Genomic DNA, 5,323 nt, shown 5'->3' with positions numbered 1-5,323 from the left:
AATTACTATGGTATTAGCTTAATTGCTCAGCCAGGAAACTCTTCCTAACCAGTTACAGACAAACAAAAACAACAGGATATAACTCATTTTCATTTCAAAAATAGCAATTAAATTCAGCAAATGACAGGTTAAATTTCTTTATTACATGATCAATGCAAAAGCTGAGATCCTGTTACCGATGACATTGAACTAGTCTTTCCCAGATGAACATAGAATTAAAAGAAGCTGCCATTAAATAAAAACAAGATATTTTACATTGTTTTCCAAGAAAATATTTTAATTCATAAATATTACATGTATTAAGGGATATCCTGGGAATTCCCTGGTGGCCCAGTGGTTAGGACTTGGCACTTTCACTGCCATGGGCCCAGGTTCGATCCCTGGTCCGGGAACTAAGATCCCACAAGCTGCGTGGAGTGGCCAGAAAAAATAAAATAGAAGAGATATCCTGATTTGTACTTTTTACCTGCAGTCACAGGACTGTATATTTGGTTGGTGTTCCATTTGGAAACAACTTAGGATATCAGTTCCTAAGCTGGGTGTTGGTTGGCCACACGAAGAATATACAGGAAAGTACATGCTGAATTTCACTGAAACCATGGGAGAAGAAAGTAGACTAAACTACGTGTGTAGTTTTTATACATATATATTTTTATATTTGATACACTCCAGATTATGTTGAAAGCCAACATTTATGTAATTATAAAAGCTTATTTTTCTTGTCTACATAACTTTTCTCAGAAGTGTAGACCCTAAGACCCTGGATGGAGCTGAAATTCTATCCTGTCCCTATAATGATCCGTGTGAAGTCACATGTGAAGAATTGATTAATTAGGTTGGTTTCAGATCAACCACAGTATTTTAATTCCTGGTTAGGGATGATGTATCTGCTTTAGTTATAAGGTAAAAAATTCATTATTGTACAGATGTGCAAAAAAAAAGTGCGGGCTTTTATTTATCTATAACTGATAAGTGTTCTCAGACGCTTTACACAAAGTATCCCAAGGGATAGAACACACAGTCAACCAGAGTGGTGGCCAACTTCCTGCATCCATTAATTGATTCTTCCACCATTCTTTTATTCCACCCATCCCCTACCTCCCACCCCCACCCCCACCCCCTCCCATCTCTAAATCCTGTCCACTGAGATCATACTCCTAAATTAACCACTTATGCTTAATTAACCATTGGTCACAGGCTTTGCTTTATGGAGAATTCAAGTGAAGAATTTTTTCCTATCTTCTACCACTTCAGCTGTCCAAAAGGAGTTGATATATCCCAAGCATCCAGACTTCCTGGCATCTGACAGGTTCTCAACAAATATGTGTTGAAATGAGCTGAATGTAATTTGGTTCTCTAATTTCTAAATCAGGTATGGAGTAGGAATTTGGAACTTCAATGTCAAAACACAACTATCAAAATGATACATAACCTCATAGGTCATTGAACTACACCATAGGGGAGTTCAAATAGGAATAGAATAGAGAGTAGGGTTAAAGAGTTTGCATTCAGGAGGCATACTGCTTGGGTTGTGTATCACTTTGCTGCATGTATAAACTTGGAAAGTTCTTGAACTTCTCTGTGCTGCAATTTCTTCATTGTAAGAAGGGGATAATAGTAATCTCTAATTCAAAGAGGTGTGAGGAGCAAATGAGTTAAGGTATATAGAACATACCTGACATATAGTAATATGTTTGAATATATAGAACATACATGTTTACCATTATTATTTTTGTTATTGTTATTATTATTATTAATTTCCACCACACATATTATGGAGACCCAGCACCAAATTTAAACAAGTGGACATTGCCAGATTTTAAAGAAATCTAGCCAAAATCAACCATTTTCTTATATCTCACTTTTTTAGTTACAATTAATATTTACTCTAATAAACATTTAAACAATATAGAAATATATAAAGTTCCATGATATATTTCATTGCCACAGCCCAGCTGGTTTCATTTTATTCAAGCATAAGTTCATTAGTTTGCTAATAATATCAGCCCAATTTATAAATTAATTAACCAATTCATGATAGATACTAAAATTTCATCATATACTACCTTATACTTGGGCCCCAATGCCAGATGCAGACAACAGCAACTTATTTTGCTACTCTGAAGCTTATGGACACAACATCAAACTAATTTTCAGGATCCTGAAATTTCATCATTTGTGAAGTGGAGATTGCCATGCCTACCCCACCATGTTTGGGGGAGAATCAGATGTCACAGTGTTCATGAAAGGGCCTAGCACAGCCTCTGGCATGTAGTTGAAGATCAGTAACACTAACTGAAATCAGTGCTAATTGGAATAACACTAACTGGAATCTCATCCCTATCCCCACTTCTCTGAGTTTGGTGCTGTAATTTTTCTTAAGAATTCAAACACAAATTTTAGCCCTACACATGTCTCATTAGTACTTGGCAATTGGAACACTTTCATGAAAATAAATGTTCTGGAGATGTGTGTTAGAGATTGAAACCTTTTCGTTAGCCATAACAGCACCAGTTACAGAGTTATTTCAGCTGCATTCAGTTTGTAATTTAATTTAGTAGGTCATAATGAGAATTACTAAAAGCAACCAAACCCGCGTTCTTTGAATTCTTTTAACTTGGCATTATGTGCTGAGCAAATGGGCTTATTAAGCAAGCTGCTTGTAAGGTAGGATGCCTTGGTTCATATACTAACCTGTGTTTTACAAAGTTTAAACTTATAAGACATAAGTGCTGAGTGTGATTTTTAAGATAATAAAGATAAGGTAATGAATGGAACATTAGACTTTGTGTTAAAAAATTAATCTCTAACTGGATGACCTTGACTTAACCCTTCTTTACTTTGTAAGTCTATAAAATATTTGGTTATGGCAAAGTAGAAGGAGATTATAGTAGGAGATATCTTCTCCTATTTCCTTCACTGGTATTTATGCCCAAAAACTCTATAAGGAAGGTTCTATATACATTCAAGACATTGTTCCTTTAGCAGTTGGGAACCCCAGAGTGAGATTCAAAGACTAGGAGAGTACTTCCATGAATCTGAAGGAGGAAAGAAGACTGCTTAGTTTTATTGCAGACGGCTGCCAACTTCAGGATGTGCCAAAGTTTTTTTCTATTATAAGGTGACTTATGAAAATCATATAATACCCAGTTTAGCACTTTTACTGCTTTTAGGTAAAGTGCCATAAGCTCATGGGATCTGTAACCTCACAAAATCAAAAAGATGAGGAAAACATGATTTTTAATCAGTCAGTCCTCTAACGTGAATTTATTTACGACCACTTTGACTCCTGAAACTATTTAGTCCTAATCACACATTACAAGTGAGATGATTTAGGATAATAAAATTGTGCCTTTTTACATCAGTACTAATTAAGTGCCTGAGGCAGAGCAGGTACTAAATTAAATACTGTAGTAAATTCCCATGGAGTTTTATTTAGGGAGAAATGATTATTACTAAAATAAACCAAAATACTGGAAGAAACACATATGATGTCATTTTTAAAAGGGGTTTCTGAAGCTTAAAATGAAGTAATATTTTACTTGAAATAATACTGAATAATTAATGAAAAGGACTGAGTCTGTATAAAAGCTTGCACTAAAATCATTTTCAGAATAACTCTTCAAAAATAGGATTCTCGAATCTAAGTATCCCTTTCTGCAAATTTAAGAATGTACTTAGATGATTTGAGGCTACATACAATGTTAAAATCTACATAACCAAAAATCCCAGAAATGGAGATGAAAGCACACTATAATTCTAAACTGTTTGGGATTATCATTTTTCAAAGGTATTTCCTGCCCAGTTTTAAATGTCTGGTGCTAAAAATGATAAGCAAACACTTCTGTCAATAGACCGCTTGTGTTCCTTACTCTGTTCTTCTCAAAGTGACAAAGTGCCTTGATTCCAGCAGTGATTCCCCAGTCTGCTTTCTCCTTGGGTTTCCATTGTGACCGTTAACTGCTGAAACCGAGCCCAGAACTGAGGATCACAGGATCTGAACGTTGCAAGTGATACCAAAGAAGTAAATTAACTCATCCCTCTGCCTTTAGGAAGGACAAACTGTGTCCAAATATTTCCAGAGGAATAATTTTACATCCTAATGAGAGTGAAAAACTAACGAATGGGAATTCTTTAGCAACTCGTTTGCATACTTTTGGACTATTTCTATGCTAATGCAGTCGCAACAGCAAGGAAGCATTCTAAAGACACATGGGTGTTGCTCCCCTCACCGCCAGATGAGCGCATGACTAGGATTAGGCATCTAACTGTTACAAATGCATTAATTTGCCTGAGAAAATTCTTTTTGCAGATTAAACAACCGCATAGAATATAACCATTTTTACACATCTTAATTTTACATGGGTAAACATTTCGACTCAGTATTTTTTCATCTCTCCCCTCCCTTTAACTTCCCTCGCCATTCTTTTGCTTTTTAAATTTGGTCCTCTTTCTCCCTGGCCTGCTATTTACCCTCCACCCTGGGTAATGACACCACTAAGCTTGAAGTTTAGCTCATTACCTTGGCACCATCTTTTTCTGACCTTTTATATTCCATTGGATGCCAAATTCTGCTATTTTAATGCTTTAAAAATGACTCCTGAGTCAGTCTTTTCCATTCTGTTACTACTACCTTACTTTAGGCTTCCATTATGTTTTGCTCAGATATAAATTAACTCCCCTATTCTTCTCCTTGCTTTGATTTCTCTCCAGCTCCCAAGTATATCTCATGCACTGCTGTCAGAGTGGTCAGCATAAAGCACAGCTTGGACTTAATCTTGCACTGAAACCAATCTTGCATTGAAACCTTCAATAGTTCCTCAAAACCTTCCCAAGCACCCAAACTCCTTAACTTGACTCTTACACCCCTCTTCCCATATTATGATCCAGTTTCCACCTGACTTTCTAGCTTTACCGTCTACTTTTTCTCTTTCACATGCATGACAGTCTTCCTAAACTATACAAAAATTTCTAAACACACTCTAAATTTTCTTACGCAATTTTCCTAATTCCATGTTTTTTCAATCTTGCTTCTTATTCTTCCAATATTTACCTGTGGAAATCTGACACCTCCTTAAATTCCCAATCGACCAAGAAACTAACGAACCAACCAACAAAGCAATTATAAAAGCAGCTCCATGTTACCCTGTGCTCCTACCACATCAGGACCATACTGAACATCCTAAATACCTAAACTCTAGTCCCCACTCAAATACCTGCTAGAAGACTTCCCTGGTGGCGCAGTGGTTGAGAGTCCGCCTGCCGCTGCAGGGGACACGGGTTCGTGCCCTGGTCCGGGAAGATCCCACATGCCGCGGAGCGG

At 36.7% G+C, this 5,323-nt stretch overlaps 1 non-coding gene across 1 annotated transcript; it reads left to right on the top strand.

The window, feature by feature from the left end:
• The first annotated feature begins 319 nt into the window (after positions 1–319).
• On the top strand, positions 320–392 carry TRNAE-UUC (transfer RNA glutamic acid (anticodon UUC)). Its single transcript has one exon. It is a non-coding gene; the product is annotated as a tRNA-Glu (tRNA).
• Positions 393–5,323: the final 4,931 nt, after the last annotated feature.

The sequence above is a fragment of the Lipotes vexillifer genome, unplaced genomic scaffold, assembly GCF_000442215.2.
Source record: "Lipotes vexillifer unplaced genomic scaffold, Lipotes_vexillifer_v1.1 scaffold330, whole genome shotgun sequence".
Lineage (NCBI taxonomy): Eukaryota > Metazoa > Chordata > Mammalia > Artiodactyla > Lipotidae > Lipotes > Lipotes vexillifer.
Note: the sequence above shows the minus strand (reverse complement) of the source record. Positions and strands in the feature narration are given on the sequence as shown.